The sequence below is a fragment of the Eleutherodactylus coqui genome, chromosome 1, assembly GCF_035609145.1.
Source record: "Eleutherodactylus coqui strain aEleCoq1 chromosome 1, aEleCoq1.hap1, whole genome shotgun sequence".
NCBI lineage: Eukaryota > Metazoa > Chordata > Amphibia > Anura > Eleutherodactylidae > Eleutherodactylus > Eleutherodactylus coqui.
In genome coordinates, this window is record NC_089837.1 from 330,452,691 (window position 1) to 330,472,933 (window position 20,243).

Here is a 20,243-nt window from a genome sequence, read left to right on the forward strand (position 1 = left end):
ATCAGCTCCACCTCAAGAGGGGAGCCAGTTTTGCATGTTGAATTTTGTAGGTTGAAAGTCAGTTCTTAGGTTGTGAATGCAGCAGGGGCAGCCAAATGGTAGCACTTAATTACATAGGATTCAATTCTATGCAATTTGTTTTAAAATGCCCTCTAATGTAAAATGACATTACTATTGTAGTAACTAATGTTGAACTATTTTAATCATTGGTACTATAATGTACACCAATCAGCCCTAATATTAAAATCACCTGCCTAATGTAGTTTAGGTCCCTCTTGTGCCACCAAAATAGCTCAGACCCATTGAGGCATGGACTCCACAAAACCTTTGAAGGTGTCCTGTGGAATCTAGCAGCAACAAGTTTCAAGACCTGTTTTGTGAGGTGGGGCCAGCGTGGATCAGATGTGTTTTTCAGCACATCCCACAGATTCTCGATTAGATTGAAATCTATGCGAATTCCAAGGCCAAGTCATCAACTTGAACTTTATCATGTTTCTGAAACAATTCTTGAACCACTTTTGTAGTAGGGCACATTATTCTGCTGAAAGAGGCCATTAGGGAATACCCATGCCATGAAGGGGTGTAGCTGGTCTGCAGCAATGTTTAGGCACTGTAGGTGGTCTGTGTCAAAGTAACATCCACATGAATGCCAAAAACCAAGGTTTCCCAGCAGAAGATGGGCCATAGCATCACAAGATGGCTTGTGTTATAAGGCATCCTGGTGCCGTCTCTTCCAAGATAAGCAACACACATGCACCTAGCCGTCCATTTGTTAAAGAAAATGTGATTTGTCAGACTTGGATGCTTTTTACATTGCTCCATGGTCCAATTCTGATGCTCACAAGCCTATTGTAGGCTGTTTTGGCAGCGAACAGGGGTCAGTATGGTGACTGTAACCAGTCTGTGGCTTCATATGAAGCAAGCTACAAAGCACTGTGTTTTTTGACACTTTTCTGTCATAACCAGCATAAACTTTTTCAGCAATTTATGCTACGGTAGCTCTTCTGTAGAATGAGACAGGGTAGCCTTTGCACCCCATGAGCATCAATGAGCCCTGAACATCTGTGATCCTGTTGCTGATTCCCCAGTTGTCTTTCCTTGCACTACTGCTTACTGAGAACATCCCACAAGATCGGACATTTCGGTGATCCTTTAACCCAGTCTTTAAACCATTGCCATTTCACCCATGGTGGAGTTGCTCAGATCATTAAATCTGTCTATGCCCCCTACCACCGCTATGTCATCGTCAAGAACTGACTGTTCGCTTGCTGCCTATTATATCCCACCCGTTGACACATGCCATTGTCATGAGATAACCAGTGTTATTTCAATGGTTTTTAAAGTTATGGCTGATTGTCGTACTGTACATAGTAACTATTTTTGAGTGGAATTAATATAATTTTATTGACCCCAGAATAACTGATTACCTGGTCTCATACTGTGGTATCCATGCAACAGCAGTTTTCAGGATTTTTCATCTGCAAAACACTGATACATTAGCGCACTGAATGCCTGAAAGTTTCCTGCAGTGGCATAGTTAATCAATTTACCTGAAAGTATAAATATCAATTTCCGACAATTTTGCTGTTCCTGTCCATTTGTGTATATCTCCGCAAACTTTATTTCACTGCGAATGATTTGAAGTTAATATGAACAAAACTCTGGCAAAAAGATGAATATTGTATTTAACCTGCTATTTACAGCATGTTGGCATTCAGTAGTAGAAGCATTTATGAAGTCTCCATACATACTTACAGAAGATTGCAGCTTATTCAGGTGACATATCTGCTTTATTAGGCTTCGTACTCAAATTGGTCTTATTGTATGTGCAGCTCATTGGGATTGAAGTGACTGCTGGTAATCTTAGTTGTCACTACATATGCAGTAGGAGATAAAAAAGGTATTTGGATTTTTTTTGCTAAACTTGTAGTAAAATGAGATGGAGAAAATTGAACTCTACTTGCCGATTTGCATAGTGCAATCATGATACACTCAATTTGTTCTGTTGTATGGCATTGCTTTTTTCATAGAAAATGCGTTCTGAAATCAAGCTTTAAACCTATGTTGTTTTTGCAGCTTTCATTAAACTGTAATTTTCACATGTGTGGATATCTATAGGTAATAAAGAAGGGTACAGTGCCACAAAGCGTCTTTACAGCTGAGATGCATCCCCTGTGTAGCCGAAAGCTGCTGATCACTAATGATTTAAGTGGTTACTGACTGTTCTTAGTTAACGGCCACACAGTTTTAGGCAAACTGCACAGCCATTAACCATGAACAGTCAGTAAACACTTTAAGCGTATCTGACTTTTTAGATTACTTTTTTAGAATAAGCTGCCGTGTGTACATGAGAAGTAACACTCCTTCGGGTCATTTTATGACATATATCCTGTATTCTCCCCCATTTTACCCCCTGCAGAGGGTACATCTGATTCTCTATCCTCTCAGGACTGGTTGGGGGAGCTGGCTGCTGTGCTGTGTTCTATAGACTGTACATAGACAACTGCAGAGATTCTGGTCTCTGTCTGTTACACACACGCAAACAGAAGGGAAGGGAGACCCCACATTAAACTGATTTTTTTTAGCACAAAACATGTTATTTTAGATAAAGTAAACATCAGTTTTGCTAATTATCAACTTGGCTATCATATAAGCACAAGTTGTTTGAAAAGTAAGTGTCCATTTAGGGGCTTAAACACACAGGTGCATATGCTCACCGCTATGGAGCGTCTTTGGGCATGTTCCCAGCAAAAGTATTTTTTTTTTTGTGTTATTGCGCACAAGTAGAAAAAAGCCCAAAAGATAGGTCCTGCCTTATCTTTTCTCGCACGTAGAAAAACTAAGTACAAGAAAGTTAGGGCAAGTCCTATCTATTCTTGTGCGTAGTATTAATGCGCAAAAATTACACTGGTCAAAACAAAACCCTTTCGTTTCGTCACATTTGTGGCAGTGAGGTTCACGGGCGCAAAACATGAGGAAATCACGCTTGTGATTTTAAGCCCAGAATCATTACTGAGCTACAGCTTTTGGTCGCGGCCTCTTAAAGATCGTTGGCAAGAAAATATGATTACGATACTAGCAAAAAGTTGTTTATAGACCAAAATTGCCCATTAGGCTAACTTTACACGCGTGAGCACTATCTGGGGCTGTGAATCCCACCCCCATATCGCACTCCCTGCATGGGAATGACTCATCGATACAACGTGCTCTTATGGCAAAACAGCCTCGCATCACTTCTGAGAGGAAGAAGCAATCCTCTTGCTGTGGCTGTCAAAGCCGTGGCAGAGGATCGCAGAGTTTCTCCCATTCTTTCAATTGGCCCAGCGATGCTGCCACTGGCCCCACTGAAAACAATGGGCGATGTCATGTGAGATCACACAGCCAGATACAACACGTTACAATTTGTTTCCTGCATAGCAGCACATCACAATGCCATAAGGAAAGCATCGTTCACGTTTATGACCCCATTCAAAAGAATGGGGCTCATATTTGTATGAGATTTGTGCGTCTTGCACGGACAAATCTTGCGCTATTTTGACGCCTGTGTCAAGCCGGCCTTAAGCTCTGAGTGTCTAAAAAAACAACTTAATGAATTACCATTAGCATTTACATCCATATTCACTGCGGGTTTTTTTGCACCCTGTTTTTTTCAGGTGGTGATAAAGCTGACATAACTTGGGACTTCATGTGTTTTTTTTTGCACACGTGAAGAACAGATGACATACAAATGCAAAAGAGATGTAAAGAAAAGCGCACATTTGCAGAAAAAATGCATGTGACATGCAAACACAAATACAGTGAAAATGTTTTTTTCAGACTGATGTTGTATATACTTGTATGAGCCATAAGGCTTTATTCAGATGGAGCGGCTGGGTTGCTTTTAATAACCACAGCTGAGAAAATGAACATGAAAACAGCATCAAACCCTCCAAAATTAAAGTGGTTTTCCAGGATAATGCTATTGATGACCTATCTTCAGGATGGGCACCAATAGTTGATCAGCTGGGGGCTGCCACTCGGGATTCCAGACGATCAGCTGATTGGGCGTCACAGTCAGTGCCACAACACACTGGAGTACGAAGCAGAAGCTGCCACCTTTGTGTAATGGCTGGCACTTGTAACTGCATTTTCGCTTCTCATTGGTTTTAATAAATGGGATTGTAGGCACAGATTAAAATCAATGGGAGCTACACCTGCAGTTACAAGCGCCAGCCACTACACAGCGGTCAGAGCAGCAGCTTCTGATTTGTACCCCAGTGCGTTGTGGCGCAGGAAAGTTGGTGCCCAATCAACTGATCCTCCAGGCTCCTGAACGGTAAATGCCAGCCAGCTATTGATGATTTATTTCAAACATAGGTCTTCAATAGTATTTCCCCAGAAAATCCCTTTAAGCTGGTCATATTTTTATTCACATTATTGTATATTTATATTGTTCTTGTCTCCAGAAAGCGCAGTATTTTTCAGATTATTCTTGTAAAATTGAGGCATAAACTGTGACAATATGGCCATGTGTGAATATACCCTATGGGTGCGCTCAGACGTGGCAGAGTGGGAGCTTAAACAGACAGCCGTGATTTTGGAACGTTTTAGCAGGTGTGAAAATCACTCCTGCAAAATGTGAAGAGACAAAGACATTGATTTCAGTGCCGTGTTTCTTGTGCAGTATCACTATGCGCAAGAAAAATGGCCCTTGCCCTATCTCATTCGTACGTAGTTTTTATATGTGTGAGAAAAGGTAGGGCAGGACCTATCTGTCTGCTTTTATTCTTCTTCTTCCGAAATAGCGTGAAATTTGAATTGTCAAAAAAAAAAGACTTTTGACTGGTTCGTGCACTAATACGCTCCATAGCAGAGAGCATATTTGTGCATGCATCAGTCTGAAGAAGCCCATAGGCCGCTCTTGTACAGCCCGCTTTTACAGTGTTTAAACACTAAAACGCCTCCATTGATTTCAATGGGGCTTCATAGACTAGCTTTCGAATGCAGCGTTTCCAACGCTTTATTTTTTAAACGCTGTCTGTTCTATTTTAGGGCCTTTGAAAAATACGATGCATCATCCATTGAAATCAATGGGGAGCGCTTTAAATGCTGTCAAAAACACGGTAGAACGCTGTGTACATTGTATCAAAATCCCTGTGAAAATCCACTGGGATCTTGCGAATTTACCCTTAAAGAAATGAATCTATTAATTCAATGATATACATAAACAGCTTTCGTTTTACGACCCACCAGTAACCCCCTTGTTTGTTTGTAATTACTACATATAAGCATCACAGAAATGTGGATTTACAAGGAATATGAAATTTGGCAGTGGGAACCTTTGTATCCGTTGATTTCCTCTTGGAGGCTCTGGCTGTACGATATGCGTTGGGATGAACAAGGCTCCTCCATGTATTGCAGTGCTGACATAATGGAATAGACGGTCCCGGCCTCACTTGGCACACAGTGTGCTGCTCTGCTGCAGCATCAGCTTACACCTTGATGGTTATTTAAAGTTGCCCATCTGACAGAAATAATTTAATGTCCTGAAGCCTGGCACAAAGCATTTCTATCTGCACATCCATCAATGTCAAGAGGACGTTTGCCGCAAAGAAAACAGTTGGCAAAATTCAAGATGCTCCTTATAGGAATTTTAGAAGCAATTTCAGTTGGTTTTACAGATCATTAGCAGGTGATTTTTATGCAGAGACTGTTTAGTGGTAAATGCAGGATGTAACAACCGTAAGTGGATTACAATAATGTATGGAGAATTGAAGTACTCAGTAGCAGATCAGTATGCCAGGTCGACTCACTGAAGCGATATCCAGGTAGCATGTAGAGCCCTGCTGCTTTGTGAATCACATAGCATTGACATTAGTTCGAAAAATAAAGAATATATACCAAAAAAAAGACATTATTCCCATACAAATAAACAGGTCAATGCAGCCGATTCTCATAATATAGGGTCGCACTCACCAAGAACTTCATACCTTTAACTTGTGCCTCGAGAAGCCGTGGCAGTTAAAAGGAATGAATGCCTTAGTGAATTCTTAGTTTAGGCTCTATAGTGTGATATGAATAATTCTCCAGGGTACATACTGCATGCTGCTCACATTCTCTTCCACTTCAGCCCCTACAGCTAATCTCAGGGACTGCAGTGGCAATGAAGGTATTGTATATTTATGCTCTGGTCTTCCTAAGGACAACTACAGAAGAACGTAATGTCATCATCTTTTGCGGCTGTGAAAATCACAGCCGCAAAATGTGACGAAACAAAATCATTGTTTTCAATGGTTGCATTTTGATTAGCAGGATACTCACCGTTAATACTACATGCGAGAAAAAAATAGGACTTGCCCTATCTTTTTCACATGCAGTGTTTCTACGTACGAGAAAAGATAGGGCAGGACCTGTCTTCCTGCTTTTTTTTTTAACCACACGCGCAATAGTGCAAAATTTGAACGGTAAAAAAAAACTTTGGACTGGTTCATGCACTAATACGCTCCATAGCATTGAGCGCATTAGCACACGCACCTGTATGTTTAAGCTGTAAGGATCTGTTTACACCAAACAGTTTATTGTTTGAGTAAGTGAACGGTGTCAGAATTCGCTCTGTCAGCGCTTGGTCACACGGGCGCATCGGCACCCATACACGGGCCCCGATGCGTCCGTGTGACTGAGCCCTTACTGCAGGAAGAAGATGGCCATACTTCAAGACGGACGTCTCTGTGCAGCTCCGAAGAAAGAACACATGACCAGCAATGAAGCCCGTCACATGTTCTTTCTTCCGGCGCTGCACAGAGACGTCAATCCTGAAGTGCGGCTGTCTTCTACCTGCAGTAACACGGGCGCCGATGCGCCCGTGTGACTAAGCCCTCAGGCTGTTTATACCCGCAGATACATTGTTGGCTCTTTCAAACAAGAAATCGTTCAGTTATTCACATCATTCACATTCACTGTATGACTGAACGCGAAGGACTGAATGATTGGTATTTAAACCAAACAATAAGTGAATGAGCGAATTATGATATTTATGTCTGCATAAAAACGATTCGTTCATTTTTGCTTGTCAGAACGATAAGTTGTTTCATGTAAAAGGGCCTTTACAAATGGGCAAAATATGTCAATGGTTTTCTCTATAGCAACTACTTGTATATGTGGAGGGCATTTAAATTAACCCCCCATTATAGAATCATATTAGAAGCTTTTTTATTTGTCATACTTTATAGAACCCCTTAATGTTTCTTAACATTTACCAGACATGCAGAAAGACAATTGTATAAATAATTATGCATTACTGATACCATTTTTGTCTCATAGAAACTCATTGATATCATTTTTGAAGGGCCACTCCAGGGAAAACAGTTTTCCATCACATATTACCTAATTGCCTGTCACACTCTGTAGGTGTCTTAGGTATAATGCAGTCACTTTCATGCAATGCAGCCTCCTGTCTGATACTTAACAAAAACACCATCTTGATTTTTAGCTTTCTCCCTGTATGCTGTGCTGTCAATTCCATGATGAATCAGCACAACATCACATGACCAGCTAGAGTCAGTACCATCTCTGCCTGCTGGGTGTGATTTTTATTGCCTTTTATACTCACCTAAATAAGTTAAGATCATAAGTTTACAGTCAGGGAGACTTTGTTTTAACTGTGTGACAGAAGCCTAATCATTATCAGTAACTGATAGGTGTTTCTTTCCCCTCTGTGGCCAGGGCCAATATCAGGTTGAGGAGAGGTGGGGAGTTTTGGACACAGGGGAGCATGGCTGTAATGACTTGGGGAGAAAAGTACATGTGATGAGGGGCATAAGACAGTATATGCAGATTTTGATGGGGGGGGGGGTGTATAGTACATGGGAACTGGGAAGACTGGGGGGGGGGGTTATATAACTAAAATTCATGCCACATTCTTTTATGTAAGGGAGTCACATACACAGCTATTCCTTCATAAGTGCTGATGATCAGAATTGTCATGTTCCCGCAGTATATTAAGGAATGCTGTGCATGCGATTTCCTTCTGTTAAAACAAGGTGCCTTGGTACTTTTTTTAGCTTGTTTATCACCAAACACCAAAAAAAATCAAGATGAGATTGAAAAACATTGAGATTATAATTTTCGGCCCAATCGCTTAGCCCTACTGACCTGACAAAATGAGCTACGGTATGTTCTTCTGGCTCCTGATTTGAGACTGAAAAATAATTTACCTGTTAGAAGAGAGAGGACATGGAGAAGACAAATTATGTATTATGTGTATTCGATTACTTAGATGTATTACATGTATTATAGAGCCGCTATGCTTGGCATATATGTAATGCTTCTGCTCATACTATATTTTAACTACATGTGGGCTTTGTGTTGTGGCTGGCAGATTTTATAGGTAATTATGTGTGATTAGTACAGTGAGTGCAGTACTGCCTGGATATGCAAACTAAGGGCCCTTCTACACTGAATCATTATGAATCGTGCAAATCTGAATGGTAATAATAATCTTTATTTATATGGCGCCAAGATATTCTGCAGCGCTTATAAAACGGGAGGAGAACAGATACAAAAAACAAAAGAAGTGGGATGCTATACACAGACAATGGTCAAATTGAGTCGTATGGTAGGTGGTTGATTACGGCTAGCAGGGATTGCAGTCAGTAGGACAAGGTGCATGTTATCAGGCGGAGTACAGAGGGGTTTGGTTTAGGAGATATGGTATGCCTCCCTGAAGAGGTGCGTTTTAAGAGCATGCCTTAAATTTTGTGAGTCAGGGATTGCCTGGATAGTTTTGGATAGCGCGTCCCAGAGGACTGGTGCTGCTCTGGAGAAGTCTTGTAGGCTTCAATGACAGGTTCGAATTCAAGGGGTACTTAGTCTGATTTTGTTAGCGGAGCGGAGAGCGCGGCTGGGTGGTGGATTGAGATGAGGGGTGCAATGTAGGGCGGCGCAATGCTGTGGAGGGCTTTGTGGATGAGGGTAGTGAGTTTGAAGTGAATTCTGTATTTGACAGGCAGCCAGTGCAGTGACCGACACAGGGCAGAGGCAATCATTCAGTGTAAACGCTCCAAGCAATTCAACGACCCAACGATAATTTGTTTGCTTGACATTCAGTTTGTGCAGACATAAAAATCAAATAACAACCAGCCTGTGTATGCAGGTGGTTGTTCATCTATGAAAGACTGACTGTTTACTATGAATGGAGGCGGGTGGCCAGAAGGGATCTCCAGCCTGCACTTTCTCCATCTAGTGTGGAAAAAACACAGGAGCAATAAATGCTGGGATGACTATCGGCCACTTAAGCACCTGACAGTGGTTCAGTGCAATAGTTTAATACACAGTATAAAAATTTATGTATTTAGGTTAAAGGGCAAATTCGGGACTGCAACTATTAAACTGTTTTCAAAGATAACGCCACAATAAAATTTTCTGTAATAAATTTTCTGTACTTAATCCACACCAGTACATCTTTTCTGAGGATCCGTCATGTCACCCAGGTCCCAGACAGTTTCCGTGCTTCTGTTGATGTCCTGTCCATCAGTTTCCTGTTCTGTCCCAAAACCTATGACATTGGTTAAAGTATGAATGGTTAAAGGAAGAACGGTTAAAGGATCGGGGAATGTTTAGCTTGCAAAAAAAGATGTCTGAGAGGAGAGTGAATAGCTGCCTACAAATATCTGAAGGGCAGGCAGTGAAATAAGAAATAGGGTAACAGTTATGCTTATTGAAATATTTAAGAACCATAGAACTCCTTCCTGAAAACTGTTTACTTGCTTTAACCCCTTAAGGACCAAGTGCGCTAAATATACGGCGCTTGGTCCTAAACTTCAATCCCCGCCGATAGCAGAAGTATGGCGTGGAATTAAAGTCTCACTCCTGCAATCAAGCAGGAGCAGGTTGGGTTCTTAGATATCAGACACAGCAGAGGACCCAGAGGAGAAGGAAAAAAGTGTTTTTTAGCCGTTTCTGCTTTCTCCTTTCCTGACTACATAGTGCTCAATGAGCTCTATGTGCTAAGAAGTGAAAGTGGAAGTATTACATTCACCATGCAACCTGGCGATCACGTTGCCACGAAGTGTGCCCTACCATAGCAGAGCTGCAGGGTCCTAGCAGACCCTGACCAGTTCTTTTAGCAACTATTGTCAGTACTGGTAGTTATTTTCCCCTGTAACTGTGGCTCCTATGGACATCCCAGCCACAGTGGAAAAGTGTGAAATAAAAAAATGAAAAGACAATGTGAATGTCCCACCAATCAGAGGCAGCGCTCAGCAATTCATTGAGTGACAGCTGAGCGCTGCCTCTGATTGGTCACACCGCTCAGCCAAATCAGAGGCAGTACTTTGAGGAGTCGGGGATTTTTAAAACCCTGGCCAGAAAAAAATGCTTTAGAACAGTGCAGGGAAGCCAGGGAGTAGATGCGCTGGAACTGGACAGTGCCAGAGAGGTGATCTATTATTTTTATTTTATTTTTTTCAAGCAACTAGAGCTTATTTTTAGGGAAGGGCTTATATTTCCCAGCGGGGGTTGCCTTCATCCAATTGAAAGCAATGGGATAGCATCGTGGTCCTCTGCCACTGCTGTGACAGCTGTGGCAGGGGATTCTTTCATCCCCGCAACAGTGTTCAGTGATTAGGGGACTCCCTGTGGGTATTAACAGAACCCTCAGGGAGTCCCCTCATCCCCATAGGCAGTGGGGAAGCTATTGGCAGTGCAGGAGTTTCCATTAACTCCTGCTCCCATAGGAGTCAATCGAAACTCCTGCAAAACGCAGGTGCAATCCGTGCATATAAACGCTTCTATAGGAAACCATTACTTTTTTTAGCAGCGTGCATCATGCACGTGCAAAACACATGCTCGTCTGACCGAGCCCTTAAGTAGGAATTCCAGTCTCTGCTCTTTTTTTGTCAAATTTGTGATAAAAGGAAATGAAAGCAATTGATAGCCTTCAATTCCATTTAATACCAGGAATTCATCTTTTCTCAGCTCCGTGCTTCCTTTTGCTGGAAGATTTAAGGCAACTACGCTTCCCCCTGGATCACGTACTGTATCATGCAATCGATACTTCAATATGCTTGCTCCTTATTCAGTAGCATAGAATGGCTTCAGGGATACTGCACATGACTAGAAGCCATGCCATAAAATACTGTGAAAAATATTTGCCCCTCACCTAATTTCATCTATTTTTGCTAATTTGTCACATTTAAATGTTTCAGATTACCCAACTAATTTAGGCCGGCTACTCAACACAGATCCACAGCAAATACCGTTCGGAACATGCTATAGAAAAGCCCTTCTTCCTGAGCACGAACAGAAATCAACTCCGCTCGCTGAAGGAAAATCGCAGCGTGTTCCATTTTTGCGTGGATTCTGTGAGGACGGCTTTAATTGACATTGCGTAAAGGGCACGGGAAAAGCAGGGATTTGAAAAAGACAACAACACCCGTGCTGCGCAGGTTGGATTCTGTTCGTCTGCAGCTGGCCTTAATCTATATATATAAAATAGGATGTATGTATGTGTGTATGTGCCACCATAACTCATGAACACCTGGAGCAATTTTAACCAAACTTGGTACATATATAACTTATCCCATGGGGACAAATTTGTGGGGTGGGGGGATAACACAGCCCCACTACCCCTGGGGGAAAGAGGCGGCAATGCCGGAATTGCACTTCAGCAGATGGCTTTTATTTCACAGTCTTATCTAACACAGACAACCTCCTCATCATCATACACTAATCTATTACACAGACGACCTCTACCTCCTCAAATATTAATATATTACACAGACCTCCTGCTCCTTAGATAATAATATCTTACACAGACAACCTCCTCCTCTGCTCCAACTACCACACAGCTTCCTACAAGCACTGAGCCACTATGTACCACATAGAAATGAGCCCAGCACCCACTCTTATGAAAGCTGTCCAAAAGGAAATCTGTGTTGCCCATAGCAACCAATCACAGCGCAGCTTTCATTTTACCTCAACAGTATAACAAGTGAAAGCTGAGCTGTGATTAGTTGCTATTGGCAACAAAAATTACAGGGGAAGTCGGTGAGTTTTTGGATTTTTAATTACTCCAGTATAACACAGACCTCCTGCTTCTCAGATAATATCTTACAGAAGACAACTTCCTCCTCCTCAAATATTAATATTACACAGATGACCTCCTCCCCATATACTAATATATTACACAGACGACCTCCTCCTCATATACCAAGCTATATATATAAACACAAAAGCCCTCACTTACTCACTGACTGACTGACTCGCCACTAAATCTTCAACTTTCCGATGTCATAGAAACATAACATTTGGCACAAGCATAGATTATGTCATAAATAGGAAAAGTTAATGGGTCCCAATTATATTATTCAATTCTAGTGCAAAAGAATTAGCGTCCAAATTTTATGTACATAATCTAATTATCTCACTTCCTGATGTCAGTTTATATAAAGGAAACGTCGCATGGTTACCTCCACATGGTGTTTCCTGGGTAATGCAAAGAACCATGCAAAATGGTGAACATATTTTATTCCTCGGTATCGCTAAAGTAACCATGACTTCATAAGATTTTCCATGTGAACACCAGATAAACACCAGTACCAAATTAACTCGGGCGAAGCCGGGTATATCAGCTAGTATATTATACAGACGACTTCCTCCTCATGCAGTAACATATTACACAGATGACCTCCTCCTCATATACTAATATATTACACAGATGACCTCTTCCTCATATATCAATATATTACACAGATGACCTCCTCATATACCAATATATTATACAGATGACCTCCTCCTCATACAGTAAGATATTACACTCATGACCTCTTCCTCATATACTAATACTAGCTGATATACCCAGCTTCGCCCGAGTTAATTTGGTACTGGTGTTTATCTGGTGTTCACACGGAAAATCCTATGAAGTCGTGGTTACTTTAGAGATACAGAGGAAAAAAATATGTTCACCATTTTGCATGGTTCTTTGCGTTACCCAGGAAACACCACATGGAGGTAACCATGCGACGTTTCCTTTATATAAAATTACATCAGTAAGTGAGAGAATTAGATTACGTGCCAAATTTCAAGTTTCTATGACATCGGGAAGTGAGAGCATTAGATTCCGTATGCAAAATTTGGACGCTAATTCTTTTGCGCTTAGAATTAAATAATCGAGTTGGGACCCATTAACGTTTCCTATTTATGACATAATCAATGCTCATGCCAAATTTCAAGTTTCTATGACATCGGGAAGTGAGAGATTTAGATTCCGTACGTAAAATTTGGACGCTAATTCTTTTGCGCTTAGAATTGAATCATCGAGTTGGGACATATTAACTTTTCCTATTTATGACATAATCAATGCCCGTGCCAAATTTCAAGTTTCTATGACATCTGGAAGTGAGAGTATTAGATTCCGTATGTAAAATTTGGATGCTAATTCTTTTGTGCTAGAATTGAATAATCGAGTTGGGACCCATTAACTTTTCCTACTTATGACATAATCAATGCTCGTGCCAAATTTCAAGTTTCTATGACATTGGAAAGTGAGAGATTTAGATTCCGTACGTAAAATTTAGACGCTAATTCTTTTGCACATAGAATTGAATAATCGAGTTGGGACCCATTAGCTTTTTCTATTTATGACATAATCAATGTTCATGCCAAATTTCAAGTTTCCATGACATTGGGAAGTGAGAGAATTAGATCCCGTACGTAAAATTTGGACGCTAATTCTTTTGCGCTAGAATTGAATAATCAGGTTTTTTCCTATTTTGGAGATAATCTATGCATGTGCCAAATTTCAAGTTTCTACGAGATCTGGAAGTTGGAGAATTAGTGGCGAGTCAGTGAGTCAGTCAGTCAGTCAGTCAGTCAGTCAGTCAGTCAGTCAGTCAGTCAGTCAGTGAGGGCTTTCGTCTTTATATATATAGATATTACACAGATGAACTCTTCCTCATCATATACTGATATATTAAATCAGTACACACCTATATATACATACACACATTTAAATTCTTTTCATATTTTAAAATAAAATACACAGGCAACGCCGGGTAATCAGCTAGTATAAAATAAAACTTAAGAAAACACAAAATGTCGTTTTTAAATGATCTTTTCATTTATTAAAAAACCGCTCATGTGAAAAAAGTAATTGCCCCCTAAACATAATAACTGGTTGTGCCAAACTAGGCAGTAACAACCAAGGGCTGCCAAATTTTAGCCTTGGGAGGCAAGTACACACTATTGATCCTTATAATTAGAGGCCAACACTAAAGTTGTAAACAGATGGTGTGGGTGGCCATATGCAACCAAATCGTTCCCACTAGCTGTAACCAATTACCGCACTTATTACTGCCAAACTTGTGCAGCCCTCCACAGCATGGGTATAATTTAGCATTGTACAGAAAGCCGCACTGTGTATTTCTACGTTTAACCTGCTAATCTATTGAATGTAAATGCAGCACAAGAATTAACCTCAGTTTATGCACACAGACCCAGAAACAAGTTCATAGCATAAATACAGCATTAGAATTAACCTCATATCTAAAATACAGTGGCAGAACCAATCTCATAATATGCATGCAGTACCAGAACCATGCTCAGTACATAAATACAGCCACAGAACTGTTTTCCTTCTTTATGTGACGAGCTTTAGGCAAGCGTATTACAAGCACATTTTATGTGCTTATTATACAAACAAGTGTCCGGACCCAACTGAGGATCTACTGACCCAAACTTTACAGCATCAAAGGCATGCATTCCAATCATAGCAATTGTACAAAGCTTACAGTGACTATGTAGTGGTAGATACAACCTATACACAGGAGCTCTGCAGACTGTATAACTGATTATAGTACAATTATATTTAGTTACTATCTGGTGACGTCCTCTCTGGAGTTGTTCACTTTTCTTGTCTTTTCCATCCAGCCCAGACCACCATAAAGGTTTCTTCCAGCCACAAACAAACATCTTTGGCTCCTCACTTTTCAAGCACCCCATTAAACCTTTCCCAACCCACACAAACTCTATATTCTGTTGCTACCCTACTTCTTTCCTGTCTCGTCTGGCCCTATCACTGTACCTGCTGTGTGAGACTTTGCCCCCAAATACTGTGCTTCAGAAATACTTTTGTCATAGTTATAAATATCCTTCAAAAATAGTGTTGGCAGTACCCCTAAAGCAACTGTGCCAGGTAGTGTTCCTAAAAATAATAGTGCCCAGGATGGTAATAATGCACCACATAATAATAGTGCCATCTCTTGTACCTGAAACTGTAATAGTCCTCCTCTTAATGCTCCACACAGTAATATTGCCTCTTTTCTGCTCCCACACAGTAATAATATCCCTTTTGTGCCCCCACATAATAATGCACACGTGTTTTGCTCCTCACAAAGCAATAGTGCCCCCGTTAAAAGTAATAGCATCGTCAAAATAGTAATTAATGGTGAAATAAACAGAAACATTTATTTAAGTTTCAATTCTATTTCTCTGCCCTAAAAACAGAACAAAGACAGAAAGCCTTAATGCAACCCTAAGGCTAACCTCACACGGGCGAGCGCAATACAGGACCGTGAGTCCTGCCCTCATATCGCATTCGCCATCCATGTGAAATCCCCAAGCTGTTTTCATGGCAAAACAGCCTCGCATCACTTCGGGGATTCAGGGATCCTCTTGTGCTGCTGTCACAATGGGCACTGCGATGCGAGAGCGCGCATCAAGATAGAACATGCCACAGTTTGTGTGTTGCATAGCATTGCATCACGGTGACATGCAGGAAAACATTGCTCATGTGTATGACCCCAATCAAAAGAAAGGGGTTCATATTTGTGTGAGATTTGTGCGTCTCCGAACACATAAATCTTGCGCGATTTTATTGCCCATGTGAGGCTGGCCTAATGCAGATCTGAAGGAGCCCTTAAAACGTTGCACTATGTTTAAGGCCTACAGCACACTGGCGAGAACGATATCGGGCTGTGATTGATGGCCCGATATCGCTCTCACAATCCTTCTGAAAAGCCCTGGATGCGAGGCGTTTTCGCAGGGAAACAACCTCACATCACAGCAGAGCTGAAGGAATCTCCTGCTGTGGCTGTCACAGCCGCGGCAGGAGAAAGGGAACTTCTCCAATTGATTTCAATGGGGCCGGCGGCAGCAACGTCAGCCCCGTTGAAATCAATGGGACCAGATCGCTGAAGGAATCCTCTGCTGCAGCTGTCACAGCTGCAGCAGGGGATCGTGATATTCTCCCATTGCTCTCAATGGGGCTGGTGGCAACGGCTCTGACACCATGGAAGTCAATGGGAGAAGATCGCAATCCTCTGCCACCACTGTGACAATGGTGGCAGGGGATTCCTTCATCCCAGCGGGGAGTTCCCTCATCACTGAACACTGTGACAGCACTGACATATTTGTGTGAGATTTGTACGTCTCCCAACACAGCTTAACACAGATGAAGGGATTGCAGTATTAATAAGTTTTATGAAGACATCCAGTACTATGGTCCATTTAATAAAAAATTCATTAATCAGTTATATTTAAATCATACAAGCCTGTCTATGTAGCAGAGTGCCCAGATAGTAATTATACTCCACACGGTAAGGGAAACTTTTAGTGCCCTCCACACAGTAGAATTGCCACCTTTTATGCCTCCATTAGAGATGAGCGAACGTGTTCTTCCGAGCTTGATATTCGTGCGAATATTAGGGTGTTCGGTATGTTCGTTATCCGTAACGAACACCATGCGGTGTCCGGGTTACTTAAACTTTCTTCCCTGAGACGTTAGCGCTTTTTTTTGGCCAATATAAAGACAGGGAAGGCATTACAACTTCCCCCTGCAACGTTTAAGCCCTATACCACCCCCCTGCTGTGAGTGGCTGGGGAGATAAGGTGTCCGCCTGATATGAAAGTCTGCCCCTCCCGCGGTTCGCTATGGATGCATTCTATATGCGCTCAATGGGGCCAGCGGCAGCAGCGCTGACCCCATTGAGAACATATAGAAGACAAATCCTTCTTCTCTGGCACAGCTGTAACAGCTGTAGCAGAGAAGAACGATGTTTGCCCATTGAATTCAATGGAGCGGCAATACAGCAGGTTCCACTGAATGCAATGGGCTGCCGGCGATCGCAGGATGAATGGTCGGAAAGGGGTTAAATATATAACCCCTTTCCTGCAATTCATCCAGAAATGTGTTACACTAAAAATATATACCGGCGTATAAGGCGACGGGGCGTATAAGACGACCCCCCAACTGTCACCTTATACGCCGGTAATACAGTGGAGCAAAGAATAAAAATCATTACTTACGTTTTTAGATGATCTGCGGCGCTCCTGCAGGCTGTCACTCCCTCCTGGTCCACGGCAGAGTATTGCTTTCTCCACGAGGCTTGAAATCCCCGCCTCCAGAAACACAGCCAATCACAGCCATTCAATGACATCATTGTCATTGGCTGTGATTGGCTGAAGGCACGTGTCTTTCTGGAGGCAGGGATTTAAAGCCTTTCATAGAGAAAGCTTGTCTGCCGTGGATTAGGAGGGAGTGACAGCCTGCAGGAGCGCCGCAGATCATCTAAAAACGTAAGTAATGCTTTTTATTCTTTGCTCCACTGTATTGCCGGCGTATAAGGTGACAGTTGGGGGGTCGTCTTATACGCCCGGTCGCCTTATACGCCGGTATATATTTTTAGTGTAACACATTTCTGGATGAATTGCAGGAAAGGGGTTATATATTTAACCCCTTTCCGACCATTCATCCTGCGATCGCGGGCAGCCCATTGCATTCAGTGGAACATGCTGTATTGCCGCTCCATTGAATTCAATGGGCAAACATCGTTCTTCTCTGCTACAGCTGTTACAGCTGTGCCAGAGGAGGACGATCTTTATGCTGACAGTGGGGGGGGGGGGGGCACTCTTGCCGCTATTGTGGCTTAATAGTGGGACCTGTGAACTTGAGATGCAGCCCACCATGTAGCCCCTCGCCTGCCCTATCCGTCACTGTGTCATTCCCATCACTTTCTTGAATTGCCCAGATTTTCACACATGAAAACCTTAGCGAGCATCGGCGAAATACAAAAATGCTCTGGTCGCCCATTGACTTCAATGGGGTTCGTTGTTCGAAACGAACCCTCGAGCATCGCGGGAAGTTTGTTCCGAATAACGAACACCCGAACATTTTGGTGTTCGCTCATCTCTAGCCTCCATCATTAATAATTCTCCCTTATACCCCATCAATACCAAAGTCCCTTTTATGTTGTAAAATTAAAAATGCTACATTCACGTCTTTTTCCTTCCTCGCTCCTGAGTAGCACATCCAATGGCACATCCAATGCTAGACATTATATGACCGTTGCATGCAATCCTTGGCCTCAGACATTGAGACTTGGGTCCCATTTAGACGCAACGATTATCACTCAAAATTCATCAAAAGCCATTTTTTGAGTGATAATTGTTGCGTGTAAATGTTCTCATCTTTCACTTTTCTGCCGAATGATGGATTTCAGTTCAGCATGAAATCCACTGTTCAGCATAACAGCTGATAAGACTTACCGCACGCTGTGTTTTGCTCAGGGAGCGCTGATTACAGCTGATTACATTCTCTCAGCTGTCAGCCCCATGGCAGAACAAAGGGAATCTATTCAGAGAACAGTGGGTGGTCTGTTCCCTGAATACAGCTCCCGGGAGCTCACACGCTACTGATTGGTACTAATAGGCATCAGTATCAAGTAGTAATTTATGCAAAAATGATCGCTCAAAAGCCATCTTTTGAGCTATTATCTTTTTGTGTAAATGGACCTTTAGGGCTCATTCACACAAATGTAATTGCACCACATATTACAAACGCGATGTACACACGTGTAATACGCGGTGAATGGAGTCAATTGATTTTCATTGACCCACTCACACTAGCGGGTTTTTATTGAGTATAATACGTGCATAAAAAAAGAACACAGCATGTTCTATTTTACCATGTAATACACACAATAGACCCCATAATAAATGGTGCACATACGCAATTACATTTACAAAGGATTGGCTGCAGCAGTCATGTGGTATCTGCTCCTGCTACCCAAAAGTGAGGAAAGACAGTTGTGTATCAGCAGGGTAAGTGAAAGAGGTGAATACATTGTTTCTTTTATAGCGTTCCCTCACTTACTAACTACATTCTCTGGGGGGTCCAGCAGTTCATCCCCCTGAAACCCGGGGAACCCCTGGAATTACAAATAAACTATTCCACCGCAATAGGAAAAAGTCACTAAAATACAATTGTTAGTAATCAAGGTCAAATGTAATGAAGGAAACGAGTAGTAACCAAGGTCAAATGTAATGAAGGAAACGAGTATCTGCCTATGCCTCAGACTTTGATCCTTGTTTTAGGCCTCTTTCACATGACCGTATGCGTTTTTGTATTTGGCTGTATGCGTTGAAATATTGCATGAATAAAGAATAGCCGCGATCAAGTCCCGATCTGTAGCCGCATATTTTCTGCCGACTGCAAGGACGGCTGCAGCACATCGGGCAAAAAAATACACTGCAGTGTATTAGTAAAAAAATACTCTACTACAAAGAAATCCCTGGTTCAGCAGAAATCCTCGGAATGACTGCTAATGCTTAAATAGAGCCAGCTGTCTTCTTTTCCCAGCATTGAACGCAGGTGAACTCCCTCCCCCTCCCTTTTTTTCAGCTCCCATATGAGTCTTTGAGAGCTTCCAGTGTATGTCGGCTGAGGATAGGGCAAGTCCTATTTTTGGACGCAGTGTATAAAATTGACGACTGAAAACGGCCGCCGATGTTATATTTTTGCCAGCATGATTTGTTTACACGGCTAAAAATCGCTCATCTGAATTCTACGGTCATGTGAGTACGGCCTTACTCTATGGTTTCTCAGTGTGCTTTTTCTGTAACTTCCATTCACTTCTATGGGAGTTATGAAACAGTGTAAGACTGCCCACTCATCTGTTTTCGCAAAAAAAAAAAAACCCTCATGGCCACCATATACAGCTAGGATGGTATGAGGGGAGGTTAATTCTGTAGATTGGTGCAGGTCCCAGAGGTAGAGCCTGCATTTATTGGCCTTTAATGGCATATCCTATAGGTATGTGATAAAAATGTGAGATGGCAGTATGCCTTTAACATTTCAGTAACTTTACTCAAGTAACAGTAAAGCTTTGAGCATCAACCAAGTATAGGAACCAAATCACAGTTTGAGTATTTACATCTACAACATTTGTCACCTTTCTTGAAGCCAAATCTAAATAACGCTTTTGTCATAT